Source organism: Onychomys torridus, chromosome 7 (genome assembly GCF_903995425.1).
Source record: "Onychomys torridus chromosome 7, mOncTor1.1, whole genome shotgun sequence".
Taxonomy (NCBI): Eukaryota; Metazoa; Chordata; class Mammalia; order Rodentia; family Cricetidae; genus Onychomys; species Onychomys torridus.
Window position 1 is genome coordinate 16,582,637 of NC_050449.1, and position 15,365 is coordinate 16,598,001.

Genomic DNA, 15,365 nt, shown 5'->3' on the forward strand with positions numbered 1-15,365 from the left:
GGAGTCAGACAATTAACTGCCATGTGAGTGCTGGGAACCAGGTCCTTTGCAAGATTAGCAAGTGTTCCTAGCTGCAGAGCAGTCCCTCCATCCAGCACAAATAGTCTTTTTTTTAATATGTATTTTTTTATTAGTCTATTTGAATGACCTGTCTTCAGGGATGCCAGAAGAGGCAATCAGATCCCGTTGTAGATGGTTGTGAGCCACCATGTGGTTCCTAAGAATTGAACTCAGGACCTCTGGAAGAGCAGCCAGTGCTTTTAACCTCTGAGCCATCTCTCCAGCCCCAGTTCCCCATCCCGAATAAAAATCTTTTTTTTAATATTTTTATTATTAAATTTGTGTTTTAATTCTACACATCAGCAATGGGTTCCCCTCCCCTCCATTCCCATCTCCTCCAGGGCCAAGACACCCCTGGGGATTCATTTAAACCTGGTGGATTCAGTACAGGCAGGTCCAGGCCCCTCCTTCCAGACTGAGCAAAGTGTCCCTGTGTAAGCCCCAGGTTCCAAACAGCCAGCTCATGCACTGAGGACAGGTCCCAGTCCCACTGCCTGGATGCCTCCCAAACAGATCAAGCTATTCAATTGTCTCACTTATCCAGAGGGCCTGATCCAGCTGGGGACTCCACAGCCTTTGGTTCATAATTCATGTGCTTCCATTCGTTTGGCTATTTGTCCCTGTGCTTTTTCCAATCTTGGTCTCAACAATTCACACTCTTACAGTCCTCCTTCTTTCTCAACAATTGGACACTTGGAGCTCCACCTGGGGCCTGGCTGAGGATCTCTGCATCCACTTCCATCAGTTATTGGATGAGAGTTCCAGCTCGACTGGTAGGGTGTTTGGCCATCTGATCACCAGACTAAGTAAGATCAGGCTTTCTCTCGACCATTGCCAGCACTCTACAGAGGATGTATCATTGTGGATTTCTTGGGACCTCTCCAGCACTCTTCCTGTTCTCATGTGGTCTTCATTTATCATGGTCTGTCATTCCTTGTTCTCCCTTACCAACACAATTCTTCACAGATCTAGAAAGAATACTACTCAACTTCATATGAAAAAACAAAAAACCCAGGATAGCCAAAATAATCCTATACAATAAAACAACCTCTGGAGGCATCACAATCCCTGACCTCAAGCTCTACTATAGAGCTACAGTAATAAAAACACCTTGGTACTGGCATAAAAACCAACATGTGGACCAATGGTATCAAATTGAAGACCCTGACATTAACCTGCACACCTAGAATGTATAATTTTTGACAAAGAAGCCAAAACTGTACAATGGAAAAAAAGCATCTTCAACAAATGTGCTGGCAAAACTGGATGTCAATATGGAAAAGATTACAAATAGATCCGTATCTGTCACGATGCACAAAACTCAAGTCCAAGTGGATCAAAGACCTCAACATAAATCCAGTTACTCTGAACTTGATAGAAGAGAAAGTAGGAAGTAATCTTGAACACATTGGCACCGGAGATCACTTCCTAAATATAACACCAGCAGCACAGACACTGAGAGAAACAATCAATCAATGGGACCTGTTGAAACTGAGAAGCTTTTGCAGGGCAAAAAACACAGTCAATAAGACAAAAAGACAGCCTTCAGAATGGGAAAAGATCTTCACCAACTCCACATCTGACAGAGGGCTGATATCCAGAATATATAAAGAACTCAAGAAATTAGATAACAAAATGCCCAACAGTCCAATTAAGAAATGGGATATAGAACTAAACAGAGAATTCTCAACAGAGGAAGTTCAAATGGCTGAAAGGCATTTAAGGAATTGCTCAACATCCCTAATTATCCGGGAAATGCAAATCAAAACGACTCTGAGATACCACCTTACCTGGCTAAATTCAAAATTAATCTTAATTTCTGCTTTCTGGGCCAGTCCAGGATTGGCTGCCAACATGTTCCTGCTATTCTTAGACAGCCGGGCAGAGGGCGCCAGAGACTCAGTTCACAATTCAGCTGCTTTGTCCAGGCCTGGCTGACCTCATGGGAATGGCTAGCTAGCTATGCCCCATGTGGCTTCTGTTGTGTGAAGCACAGCAGATGTGAGCTGCTTTATCTATTTACTGGCATTCAGGAATGGTATATGGTGGCAGAGGTTAGTGCCACAGGGAAGGGCCACAACCATTCCTAGAACCTGTGTCTTACCAGGTTGGCAAAAGAAGCAAGCCATCTGCTCAGTCCACCTTCCTGTAGACTGTGGCCTCAACCACCAACTCTTGGTGATCCGTAGGCCCTGGAGGTAGGACAGTCCTTAGATTCCATCTCTGAGGCATCTCCCTGGCCAGGGGGCGTTGTACACACACTGCTGCTTACCCCAAGTCACCAGGCGTGCTTAGTGAGCCAAGCCCTGAAGCTCTTCATCTGTGAGGTCTTTATATGATTATGAGATTGTTATAGCTCTTAGCCAGCCACCTGTGCCCCTCCAGGTTTGATCACCTGACAGGCACAGCAACCCTCTGTATTTCAGGTTCTGTACCTAGAGAGTGCAACCACCAGAGGTGGAAAACGTCCCATGGGACCCCAGGCTCCGGCCTGAGGTAATGGGCCTGGCCGTGTACGGCCTACACCGGCAGCACCTTCTCTGAGAGCTCCAGTAAGACTATGCTCGTCTGCTTTGGAGTGATAGTTCAAGGCCAGCCTGGGCTAAAAGACCCTCCCTGTCTCAAAACAAAACAAAACTCAGCAAGGAGATTAAGGAAGATTTTCACAGAAAGTACAAAGCAAGGCTCACACCTGTTATCCCAGCCCCGAAGAGGCTGAGGCAGGAGGATCGTGATGACTCAGGTCAGCCTGAGCTACAAAACAAGACCCCATGAGATGATGATAGTGAAGGCAGTGGGAGCACTTGGAAGCACTTAGGAGCACTTGCCTGGCATGCACAGGCCCTAGCTTCCATTCTGGTTCCAGGCGCAACGACGAAATGAACGAAGTGGCCCTCATCTTGAAGTTCGGCCCCAGACTGGATTTGCCTCTGTGTCATTTCCTTTGTGGTTCCCTCACTCTTGGCTCCTGTCAATCAAGTCTCGTTAGAGCATGCTCTGATTCTGCCTGGGAAACAGTAAATAGCTGGTGGCCCAGTAAATCATTTCCTTAAGACTGGGAAAATAGCTGGCCAGTGGTGGCACACACCTTTAGTCCCAGGCAGATATCTGTGAGTTCAAGACCAGCCAGGTCTATATGATGAGTTCCAGGCTAGCCAGAGCTACACAGGGAGACCCTGTCCTTAAAATAAATAAATAAATAAAAATCTTGCCACCAAGCATGATGACAACCTGAATTCAAGACCTGGAGCACTCTCAAAAGTGGAAGGAGAGGGGTCTGGAAAGATGGCTTAGGGGTTAAGAGCACTGGTCGCTCTTCCAGACGTCCTGGGTTCATGGCACCTCACAACTGTCTGTAACTCAGGTCTCGGGATCTAACATGCACATGATGTGCAGCCATAGGCAGAATACCCATTCACATAAAATAAAAATAAAGATTAAAAAACATTTTTAGAAAAGTGGAAAGGCAGTGGGGCATGGTGTTGCACATCTTTAATCCAGCACTTGGGAGGCAAAGGCAGGTGGATCTCTGTGAGTTCGAGGCCAGCCTGGTCTACAGAGTGAGTTCTAGAATAGCCATGGCTATATAGAGAAATGCTGTCTCAAAAAACAAAAAAAACAAAACAAAAAAAGTTATGGAAGGAGGGAACTGACTTCACAGAGTTATCCTTGGGTGATGCTGTGGGTAAAGGGCTTGCCACATATGCAAGAAGACCTGGGTTCAACACCCAGCACCCATGAAAACAAACAGGCACAGCAGTATGTGTGATAACCCCAGAACTGGGCAGGCAGAGACAGGTAGATTTCTTGAGTCTCCTGGCCAGCTGGGCATGGTGGAGCACACCTCTCAATCCCAACACTGGCGATCGTGAGGCAAGAAGACAAGGACTTGGAGGCCAGCTTGATCTTTGACCCTGTCTCAAAACAAAAAACAGAAAAAAAGAAAAGAGAAGAAAATAGCATAAAATAGACCCTTTCAGGGCAGAGTGAAGAAATTCTGTATCACTCCATTTTGTCCTCCATGGGGTGTGAGCCACACTGTGTAATCTGCTTCCCAAGAGCTGCAGCTGTCCTGCTTGTCAGATGGAAGGTTGTCATACGATGTGACCCGGTATGCTGGATGGTTTTATGTCAACTTGAAACACCATAAAGGAGGGAACCTCAATTGAGGAAACGCCTCCATAAGAGAACTGTAGCCAGGCAGTGGGGGTGCACACCTTTAATCCTAGCACTCAGGAGGTTGGGGTGAATTTCTGTGAGTTTGAAGCCAGCCAGGTTTGCAAAGTGAGTTCCAGGACAGACTCCAAAACCTACACAGAGAAAGCCTGTCTTGAAACCCCCCTGCTTCTCCCTCCCCAAAAAAAAGAAAAAGAAAAAGAACTGCAGGCGAACCTGTAGGACATTTTCTTAATTAGTGGTTGATGGGGGGCAGCCCATGGTGAGTGTTGTCACTCCTGGGTTCTATAAGAAGGTGGGCTGAGCCAGGTGGTGGTGGCGCACACCTCTAATCCCAGCACTCAGGAGGCAGAGCCAGGTGGATCTCTGTGAGTTCAAGGCTAGCCTGGGCTACAGAGTGATTTCCAGGAAAGACACAAAGCTACACAGAGAAACCCTGTCTCGAAAAAACAAAACAAAACAAAATTTTAAAAGAGAGAAAGAAAAAGAAAAAGAAAGAAAGAAAGCAGGCTGAACAACCATAGGGAACAAGCCAGTAAGCAGCACCCCAGCACCCCTCCCTGGTCTCTGCATTAGCTCCTGCCTTCAGGTTCCTGCCTGTTTGAGTTCCTGTCCTGGCTTTCTTCAATGATGGACTACCGTATGGAAATGTAAGCCAAATAAACCCTTTCCTCCCCAGCTTGCTTTTGGTCATGGTATTTCATCGAAGTGATAGTAATCCTAAGACACCTGGTTTACACAAGCCTTCAAAATGTCTCCAGAGCACAAGGAGATGATGCTGATCCAGGTGTGACAGCACACAAGCCTAGCACTCAGAAGGCTGAGAGAGGACAATCTGGAGTTTGTCTCCCTGAGATACTAAAATTCTGCCTCAAAAGGAAATAAAACAGGGCAGAGATGGCTCAATCAGTGGAGTGCTTCCCACACACAGATGAGGGGCTGCGTTTACATCCCAGCGCCAGGCAGAGAGTCAGGTGCCTGGTGCATTTGTAGTCTTAGAGATGGGCAAGCAGACACTGGCAGTTCCCTGGGGCTCAATGAACACATAAATACAAACAAACCAAAGGCATGCTGGGCGTGTTAAATTATTTTTTTAATTTCTGGATGTATTCTTTTAAATTTTTATTCATTTATATTTTATGTGTACGAATGTTTATCCTGTATGTATGTCTGCACCATCATTCCTGGTGCTGGAAGAAGTCAGAAGAGGATGTGGTATCCCCAGGGACTGGAGTTATAGAGGAAGCTGCCATATGGGGACTGGGAATCCAGGTTCTCTGCTCTTAACCTCTGACTCACCACTCCAGCTCCTTAATTTTAAATTACATTTACTTCCGCTTTATTCTTTTTCTTATTTGTGTGCATATGTGTGTTGTCTTTTTTTGTTTTTTGAGACAGGGTCTCTTTACATAGCCCTAGCTGTCTTAGAACTCACTCTGTAGCCCAAACTGGCCTTGAACGCACAGAGATCCACTTGCCTCTGCCTCCCACTGCTGGGATCAAAGGCATGTCTCACTGTGCCCAGCAGCATATTTCCAGTTTATTCTTTGGGCTGGCCAGGAAGCCCTAGGACGCTCCTACACGTGCCTCCCCAATGGGGGGACTGCCAGCTTGTGGCATTGACATCCCCAGTTTCTCACGTGGGCCTCATGCTTGTGCAGCCAGCCCTTTGCTCTCTGCTCCAAACCCCTTCGCTTCAATTCTTCTTATGGAAAAATGCATTCCCCTGCCTGGCTGTTCCATGGCTTGCCTTCCATGCACCTGCAGAAAGACATTTGGTCACTCCCCAACAGAAGTGGTGGTGGCTTTGGTGTGGTGGCTGTGTAGAGGCACAGACAAATGTACTTGATCTGAGCAGTGAACACCAGAGGGCGCCAGAGCCTCCTCCCTGGAAGACAAGCTCAGCGGAGAGGCATTTCCTAGGGTGAGGGAGTTGAGTTAGTTAAGGTAGACTAGCTGCTTTGATGCAGCTCCATGTTCACCTAGCATACATCCGCCTCTAGCACCAGGCATGGTGGTGGCTCACACCTGTAATCTCAGTATACAGGAGGAAGAGGCAGGAGCATCAGTTCAACACTACATTGTACGTTCAAGGCCAGCACAAGATGCTGAGAGCCTGTCTTGAAAAAAAAAAAAAGAAGAAAGAAAACTGCAAAATGAACAGCCAGCAACACATTAGTTAAAGAGAAACCAGGCGTGAGGAGCAGGCTGTTAATCCCAGCACTGGAGAAACGGAAGCATTGTTCTAGGTCCTCTGTGGCTTGTTTCGGTTCCTGCCCTGACTTCCCTTCATGATGGTGTGTAAACTGCAATAAGCCCTTTCCTTCCCAAGTTACTTTCTCTGAGTGTTGTTGTTCTTTTTTTTTTTTTTTTTTTTTTTTTTTCAGAGCTGAGGACCGAACCCAGGGCCTTGCTCTTGCTAGGCATACGCTCTACCACTGAGCTAAATTCCCAACCCGTTTTTTTTTTCATTACACTCATGATATTCATTAATTACACTCATGATATTAATTACATTTGTAGTATTCATTGATTACATTCTCAGTATTCATTCAATAATTATGGTTATGACATTCATTAATTACATTAATTGTATTGATTTATTACATTCATGATTTTTTTTTTCGAGACAGGGTTTCTCTGTGTAGCTTTGAGCCTTTCCTGGAACTCACTGTGTAGCCCAGGCTGGCCTCGAACTCACAGAGATCCGCCTGGCTCTGCCTCCCGAGTGCTGGGATTACAGGCATGCGCCACCACTGCCCGGCTACATTCATGATATTATGTCCTGATACTACTTTCCATTTGTGGGGTTTTTCCATCACACAAAACAGAGATCCTTTACTTAGAAAATCATTGTTCTATATTCCTTTCTTCTCCATCTTGAGATAACGTCTAATCTCTTTGTCTCTATGAATTTGTGTATCTTATATATTTCATGTAATACAATTCTGTAGTATTTGTCCCTTTTTTGAATGCAAAAACATTTTATGTACAACTGCAGGAGAAATAATACACAGATAGCTTGAACATAAAAATGGCGATATATACTTTTAATAGCAGCACTCAGGAAAGAAAGGCAGGCAGATCCTTGTGAGTTTGGGACCAGTCTGGTCTAAATACCAAGTTCCAGATTGGCCAGGACTACATAAACACTGTATCAAAATAATAATTAATAATAATAATAAATAATCGATGGGTGGTGGTGGCACACACCTTTAATCCCAGCACTTGGGAGGCAGAGCCAAGCGGACCTCTGAGTTCAAGGCCAGCCTGGGCTACAGATCAAGATTCAGGACAGCCACCAAAACTACACAGAGAAACCCTGTCTCAAAAGACAATCAATCAATCAATCAATAAGTGATGAATCATACAACAGGAATAAAGAAAGTCAGCAAGATTGACATATGCTAGGAGCAGTAGGTGGAAAGACTGGCACCCCACACTGGGGTGGCATGGGGGAGCAAGAAAAGGAGCATGCTCTGGAAGGAAGGCCTGAGCTCTTGGATGTAGGAGGTGACTGTTGCTATGCAAACAGAGAAAGGGCCCGAGTCCGGCCCCTGAGGCTGTGTGTGATTGTGTGTGACTCTGTGTGTGTGTGTGTGTGTGTGTGTGTGTGACTGTGTGTGACTGTGTGTGACTGTGTGTGGTGTAAGTCCACTGGTAGAGGCCAGAGGAGGACTTCAATGTTTCGGCTCTGTCATTCTCCACCTTCTTTCTTTCTTTCTTTCTTTCATTCTTTCTTTCTTTCTCTCTCTCTCTCTCTCTCTCTCTCTCTCTCTCTCTCTCTCTTTCTTTCTTTCTTTCGAGGGCAGGGTTTTAAGACAAGGTTTCTCTTTGCACCTTTCCTGGAACTCGCTTTGTGGGCTGGCCTCGAACTCACAGAGATCCGCCTGCCTCCCGAGTGCTGGGATTAAAGGCATGCGCCACCACCACCCGGCTTTGTTTTTGTTTTTCAAGACAAGGTTTCTCTGTGCAATAGCCCTGGCTGTCCTGGAACTCAGTCTGTAGACCAGGCTGGCCTTGAACTCACAGAGCCTCCTGAGTGCTGGGATTAAAGGCGTGCACCACCACCACCTGGCATGGCAACTCTTATAAAGAGAAACATTTAATTGGGGTGGCTCACTTACAGTTTCAGAGGTTCAGTCCATTATCATCATGTCAGGGAGCATGGAGCATGCAGGCAGATGTGGTACTGGAGCTGAGAGTGCTACATCTTGCAGGCAACTGGAAGTTATCTAACTGAGACACTGGGTGATTTACTGAGCATAGGAAATCTCAAAGCCTGCCCCCATAGTGACATACTTCTGTAGACAGAGTTTTCCTGTCCCAACTGCCTGCTCCCAACTAACTGGTAGCCACTTCCCAAATACCTGGCTCAGAGACTTAATATTACTTATAAATGATTGGCTGATAGCTCAGGTGTGTTACTAGCTCTTACATTTGTTATTTTTTTAAAGATTTATTTATTTATTATGTATACAGGAGAGGGTGCCAGATCTCATTACAGATGGTTGTGAGCCATCATGTGGGTGCTGGGAATTGAACTCAGGTCCTCTGGAAGAGCAGTTGGTGCTCTTAACCTCTGAGCCATCTCTCCAGCCCAGCTCTTACATTTGAATTAACCCATATTTCTTATCTATGCTTTGCCATGTGGCTCATGGCCTGTTACCTCATTTTCTACACATCCTGTTTCCTTTGTGACTGGCTGCCCTTCTCTCCGACTCTGCCCTTCTTCTTCCCATCATTCTCCTAGTTTGGTTGTCTATAATTTCTGCCTGGCTACCAGCCAAGCAGCTGTTTAGTAAATCAATCCACGTGACAAATCTTTACAGTGTACAAAAGGATTATCTTACAGCACACTTCCTCCAACAAGGCCAAACCCACTCCAACAAAGCCACACCTCCTAATAGTTCCACTCCCTATGGAGAAGTTATGAGGGATTATGGAGCCAACTACATTCAAACTATTACATTGTTCCAGTTCCTTGTTCGTGAACACCAGACAGTCAGTCAAGACAGGTGTCCTCTGGACTTACGTCTGCATCCCTAACAGTGGAAAGTTGCACAATGTGTTAGGGTTTCAATTGCTGTGACAAAACACCATGACCAACAACAAGTTGGGGAAGAATCCAAGACAGGAATTCAAACAGAGCAGAAACCTGGAGGCAGGAACTGATGCAGAGGCCACAGAGGAATGCTGCTTACATGGTTTGCTCAGCCTGTTTTCTTATAGAACCCAGGGCCACTAGCACAAGGAATGGAACCACCTACAATGGGCTGGGCCCTCCCATATCAATCAATAATTAAGAAAATGCCTAGTTGGGCAGTGGTGATGACACCTTTAATCCCAGCACTTGGGAGGCAGAGGCAAGTAGATCTCTAAGAGTATGAGGCCAGCCTGGGCTACAGAATGAGTTCCAGGACAGCCAGGGGGCTACACAGAAGAAACCCTGTCTCAAAAAAACAAAACAAAACAAAAAAGGAAGAAAGAAAAAGCCTTGCAGCCAGGTCTTATGAAGGTGACTTTGTCAGGGTATCATTTGCTGTGACAAAACACCATGACCAAAAAAGCAAGTTGGAGAGGAAAGGGTTTGTTAGGCTTACACTCCAGCATTGCCGTTCATTGCTGAAGGAAGACCGGGCAGGATCCTGGGGGCAAGGGTAGATGCAGAGGCCACAGAAGATGTTGCTTACTGACTTGCTCCCCATGGCTTGCTCAGCCTGCCATTTTTTTTTTTTTTTTTTTTTTTTAGCTGAGGATCGAACTGAGGGTCTTGGGATTGCTAGGCAAGCGCTCTACCACTGAGCTAAATCCCCAACCCTGAGCCTGCTTTCTTATAGAACTCAGGACCACAGCCCAGGGATGGCACCACACACCATGGGCTGGGCCCTCCCCCATTGATTACTAATTGAGAAGATGCCTTACAGCTGGCTGTCAAGGAGGCATTTGCTCAGCTGAAGCTCCTTCCTCTCATGAATCTACAGCTGGTGTCCAGTTGACACATAAAACCAGCCAGTACAGAAGGCATTTTCTCAATCGAGGAGCTTGTCTTTCAGATAACTGTGTCGAGTTGACATGACTAGCCAGCACAGACAGGAAACTGAGAAAAAAGCAGATGATTAGGGACAAGATAACTTCCAAAACCTCCCCCAGTGACCAGCTTCCTTCAGCTGGGCCCCTCTTACACTTTTCACAGCCTCCTAAAACTGTGCCACCAGGTGGGGACAAAAAACGTTCAACCAGAAGACTAGAGTGGAAATTTCTATCTTTTTTAAAGATTTGTTTATTTATTTAATGAGTGCTCTGTCTGCATGTATGCCTTCATGCCAGAAGAGGGCATCAGATCCCTCTATAAGGTGGTTCCTGGGAATTGAACTCTGAGTTCCAAGCCAACTTGGTCTACAGCGTGAGTTCAGCACAGCCGAAGCTATGTATGCAGAGAAACCCTGCCTTGAAAAACCAACCAAACAAAAAGATTTCTTGATGTGTTTTTTGTAGATGGGTGTTTTATCAGCATGTTCATCTGGCCACCAGAAGAGGGCATCGGATCCCATGGGCGACAGTTACAGAAGGCTGTGAGCGTCCATGCGGGTTCTGCTAATTGAACCCAGAACCTCTGGAAGAGCAGCCAGGGCTCTTAAACACTGAGCCATCCCTCCTGCCCAAAGGCTTTAGTGAGCCATGGGTTCTGGTTGTGCTAGCTCAAGGCTGTGTAACCTGTTTAAGGCTCACGGGATCCACCTACTAGCTTTCACACTGGTGCTTTGCTTCGATGCCAGAGTCTGTGGCCACCTGATCTGGCTTAATCCCCAGAACTGTATACCAGGCATGGTGGTATACATCTATGATCTCATCACTCACGAAGATCAGAAGTTCAAGGTCATTTTCAGCTAGCAGTTCAAAGCCATTCTGATCTGTGGTGATATTCCCTTTGTGCTCTAACAAAGTTTGCCTGGAGATCAGAGCTAGCCATTAGTTAACCATAGAGGCCAGTGATGGCACACACCTTTAATCCCAGAATTCAGGGGGAGGAAACAGGAAAATCAGGAGTTCAAGGCCACCCTGGGCTACACAAGTTTGAACCAGTCTAAAAGAAACAGACAGAGCCAGGTGGTGGTGATGGCTCACACCTTTGATGCCAGCACTTGGGATCTCATGCCTTTGATCCTAGTGCTTGGGAGGCACACACCTTTAATCCCAGCATTAGGGAGGTGGAGACAGGAATATAGGGCAGGAGGGGAGACAGGAGCTTACCCCTTTTCCATCTAAGGAGTCGGAGATGTAAAAGGTGACTTTGGCTAGTTCCTTTACTTTTCTAATCTTTCAGCATTTATGCTGATATCTGACTCTGGGTTTTTAATTATTAAAACCAATTAGAATTCATGCTACACTGAGCTGTATAAGACTCCATCTCAGGTTGGGAATTTAGCTCAGTGGTAGAGCGCTTGCCTAGCAATCACAAGGCCCTGGGTTCGATCCTCAGCTCCAAAAAAAAAAAAAAGACTCCATCTCAAACAACCAAACAAAAATAGGTACAGGGCAGAATGGCCCAGTGGATAAAAGCACTTGCCACCAAGTCTGATGACCTGATTTTGATTCCTAGATGGTAGAATACAGTGGAAGGAGAAAAATGGACTCCCCTGAACTGTACCCTGATCTCCTCGTGTGTGCTGGACATGCATTTTCCTCCCAAGCCAGAATGAGGCTATGAGGAGAAAGAGAGGCAGAAGGACCTGAAGAGAGAGTAAAGGTGGGTGGTATTGCTAGCAGGTTCCATCACACCCATGCCTCCCTCCAGGGTTGGCTTCTGATGGTTTTTGTTTTGTTTTGTTTTTGAGTTGAGGATCGAACCCCGGGGCCTTGAGCTTGCTAGGCAAGCACTCTACCACTGAGCTAAATCTCCAACCCCCCAGGGTTGGCTTACCACAGAGTGGGAATCCATAAAAGCTGCTGTTTAAGGGGTTGGGGATTTAGCTCAGTGGTAGAGCCTTTGCCCCTAGCAAGCACAAGGTCCTGTGTTCAATCCTAAACTCAAAAAAAACCAAAAAACAAAACAAAACAAAAAAAACAAACAAACAAAAAACCAAAAAACCTTCTGTTTGGTAGTGGTAGGGCTTGGCAGTTTCATTCCGGCACTCAGGAGGTGACAGGGTCATGAGTTTGAGGTCAGAGTTTGATGTCAGCCTGGACACAGTAAGAAACCTCTCTCTAAAATCAAGGAGATTTTGTTGATTTTAAAATCACAAAATCCTTATGCTGGTTGACAGATCATTCTAGTTATGGCCATCCCATAAAAAGGGATGGTCAGAAGGTAATTTATATAATGCATGGTGTCTCACACCTGTCATCCTAGGACTTCAGAAGAGGAGGAAAGAGAATCAGGAGTTCAAGACCATTCTCAGTTACTTAAGAATTCCAGGGGCTGGAGAGATGGCTCAGAGGTTAAGAGCACTGGCTGTTCTTCCAGAGGTCCTGAGTTCAATTCCCAGTAACCACATAGTGGCTCACAACCATCTGTAATGAGATCTGGTGCCCTCTTCTGGCCTGCAAGCCTACAAGCAGGCAGAAAATTGTATACATAATAAATAAATCTTAAAATAATAATAATCACAGCCCAGCCAGTTGGTGGTAGCCCATCACTTTAACCCCAGCACTCAGGAGGCAGACACAGGTGGATATCTGAATTTGAGGCCAGCCTCAAAATTTATCAAAAAATAAACAAACAAACATGGGCTGGAGAGATGGCTCAGTGGTTAAGAACACTGGCTGTTCTAGAGGCCCTGAGTTCAATTCCCAGCAACCACTTGGTGGCTCACAACCATCAGTAATGATATCTGATGCCCTCTTCTGGCCTGCAGTCATACATGCTGTATACATAATAAATAAATCTTAAAAAAAAAAAAAAAAGAAGAAGAAAAAGTAACAAAAACAAAAAAAGAATTCCAGCCTAGCCTGGGCAACATGAGACTACCTTCAAAACTAAGTAGCTCTGCACAGAAGGATGACTCAGATGTCTCAGCAGCAGACAAACTCATTTGCTGCCAAGCCTGCACCTGGGGCCCACACAGTATAAGGAGAAAACTGGCTTCTGCAAAGTTTCCTCTGAGCTCCACATGGGCACCATGGCCCTCCCATTCACATGTGTGCGCATGCACACACACATAATAAAGTATTTTTAAAATAAATTCCAAGGTGAGCTGGGAGTGGTGGTACACACACCTTTGATCTCAGCACTTAGGAGGCAGAGGTAGGCTGATCTCTGAGTTTGAGGATCATAATGAGATGCTGTCTCGAAAAACCCTGGCCCACTCTGCTCTTTCAGCAGAGCTCAGTTCCCAGCATGCTGGTGGCTCACAAATACATGTAGTTCTAGTCCAGGTACCTGATTCCCTTTTCTAGCTTCACATTTCACACACACACACACACACACACACACACACACACACACACACACACAATCGAAATAACCATTTGAAATAATAATAATAATACAAGTAAAAACCTAAATGCTTATTAGCCTGGTGTAAACACTACAATGCAAACAGGTATTCAAAGATTATATTGTACCCCATTCATGTGTGTAATAAAAAAAATCAGCTGTTAAAAGTACTTGCTGCTCTTGCAGAGGACCAGGGTTCAATTCCCAGCATCCACATCAGATGGCTGAAAATAGCCTTAATTCCAGCTGCAGTAGGTTCAACTTTTCGGAGGCTGGAGAGATGGCTCAGAGGTTAAGAGCACTGACTGCTCCTCCAGAGGTCCTGAGTTCAATTCGCAGCACCCACATGGTGGCTCACAACCATCTGTAATGAGATCTGGTGCCCTCTTCTGTATACATAATAAATAAATAAAGTAAATCTTTAAAAAAAAAAACAAAAAACAAAACTTTTCTAGCCTCTTTGGGCACCTGCACTCATGTGTGCTTGCCTGCCTCTGCCTCCTGAGTGCTGGGACTAAAGGCATGGCCACCACCACTGGCTAATATAAATTATTTTTCAAAAACCCCATTTTTGCTGGGCGGTGGTAGCAGAGGCAGGCGGATCTCTGTGAGTTCGAGGCCAGCCTGGTCCCCAAAGCAAATTCTAGGAAAGGCACAAAACTACACAGAGAAACCCTGTCTCGGGGGAAAAAAATATTACCAGGAGTGGTGGTGCACACCGTTAATCCTATCCCAGCACTCGAGAGGCAGAGGCAGGTGGATCTCTTCTCTGTGAGTTTGAGGCCAGCCTGGTCTACAAAGCAAGTTCTAGGACAGCCAGGGCTATTACCCAGAGAAACTCTGTCTTGAAAAACCAAAAACAAAAAAGAAAGAAAAAGAAAAGAAAAAAAGAAACTGAAGGAATGTTGCTACTGTCTTGCCACTGGCTCACACTCAGCTAACTTTCTTCTGCAGCCTTGGCCTGCCTGCCTAGGGGTCCTGCTGCCCACGGTGGGCTGACCCCCCCCTCCCCCATATCAATCATCACTCAAGGCAATCACTCACACACATGGTCACAGTCCAGTGTAACAGAGACACTTCTTCAACTGAGATTTCCTTTTCCCTGGTGACTCTAGCTTGTGTCAAATTGACAATACAAACTAAACAGGTTGCCTGGGCAGTGGTGGTGGCACATGCCTTTAATCCCAGCACTCAGGAGGGAGAGGCAGGTGGATCTCTGTGAGTTCAAGGCTGGGCTGGTCTACAAAGTGAGTTCCAGGACAGCCAAGGCTTACACAGAGAAATCCTGTCTTCCCTCTCCTTCCCCCAAAGGAAACAACTAACCAGGACTAGACAGAGGTCCAGATCCCAGTTGTGTGTTCCCTCAACAATAAGATTCAGAGAGCTGCCAGTTGGCCTGCTCCTGAGGATTCCTAGTAAAGGTGACGTGGGGTCCAGTAGACTTGTGAGCTAAGGAAGAAATCTGAAGTTACCAGTCTGGCTTCTGCATATTTTTGGAGTCTTGCCTATGATCTTCCTAGTGGGTACCCATCTGGAAATGGAAAAGGCCCAATTTGCTGATGCAGGTTAAGAGCTTGGCAATGTTGCCTACTCAGTAGCCGTGCATCCTGGCCCTTCTTCATCCTCTGACCCCCATTCTTTCTTTTTATCTTTTGAAGCATTCTCATATAGTATAGGCTGACCTCAAATC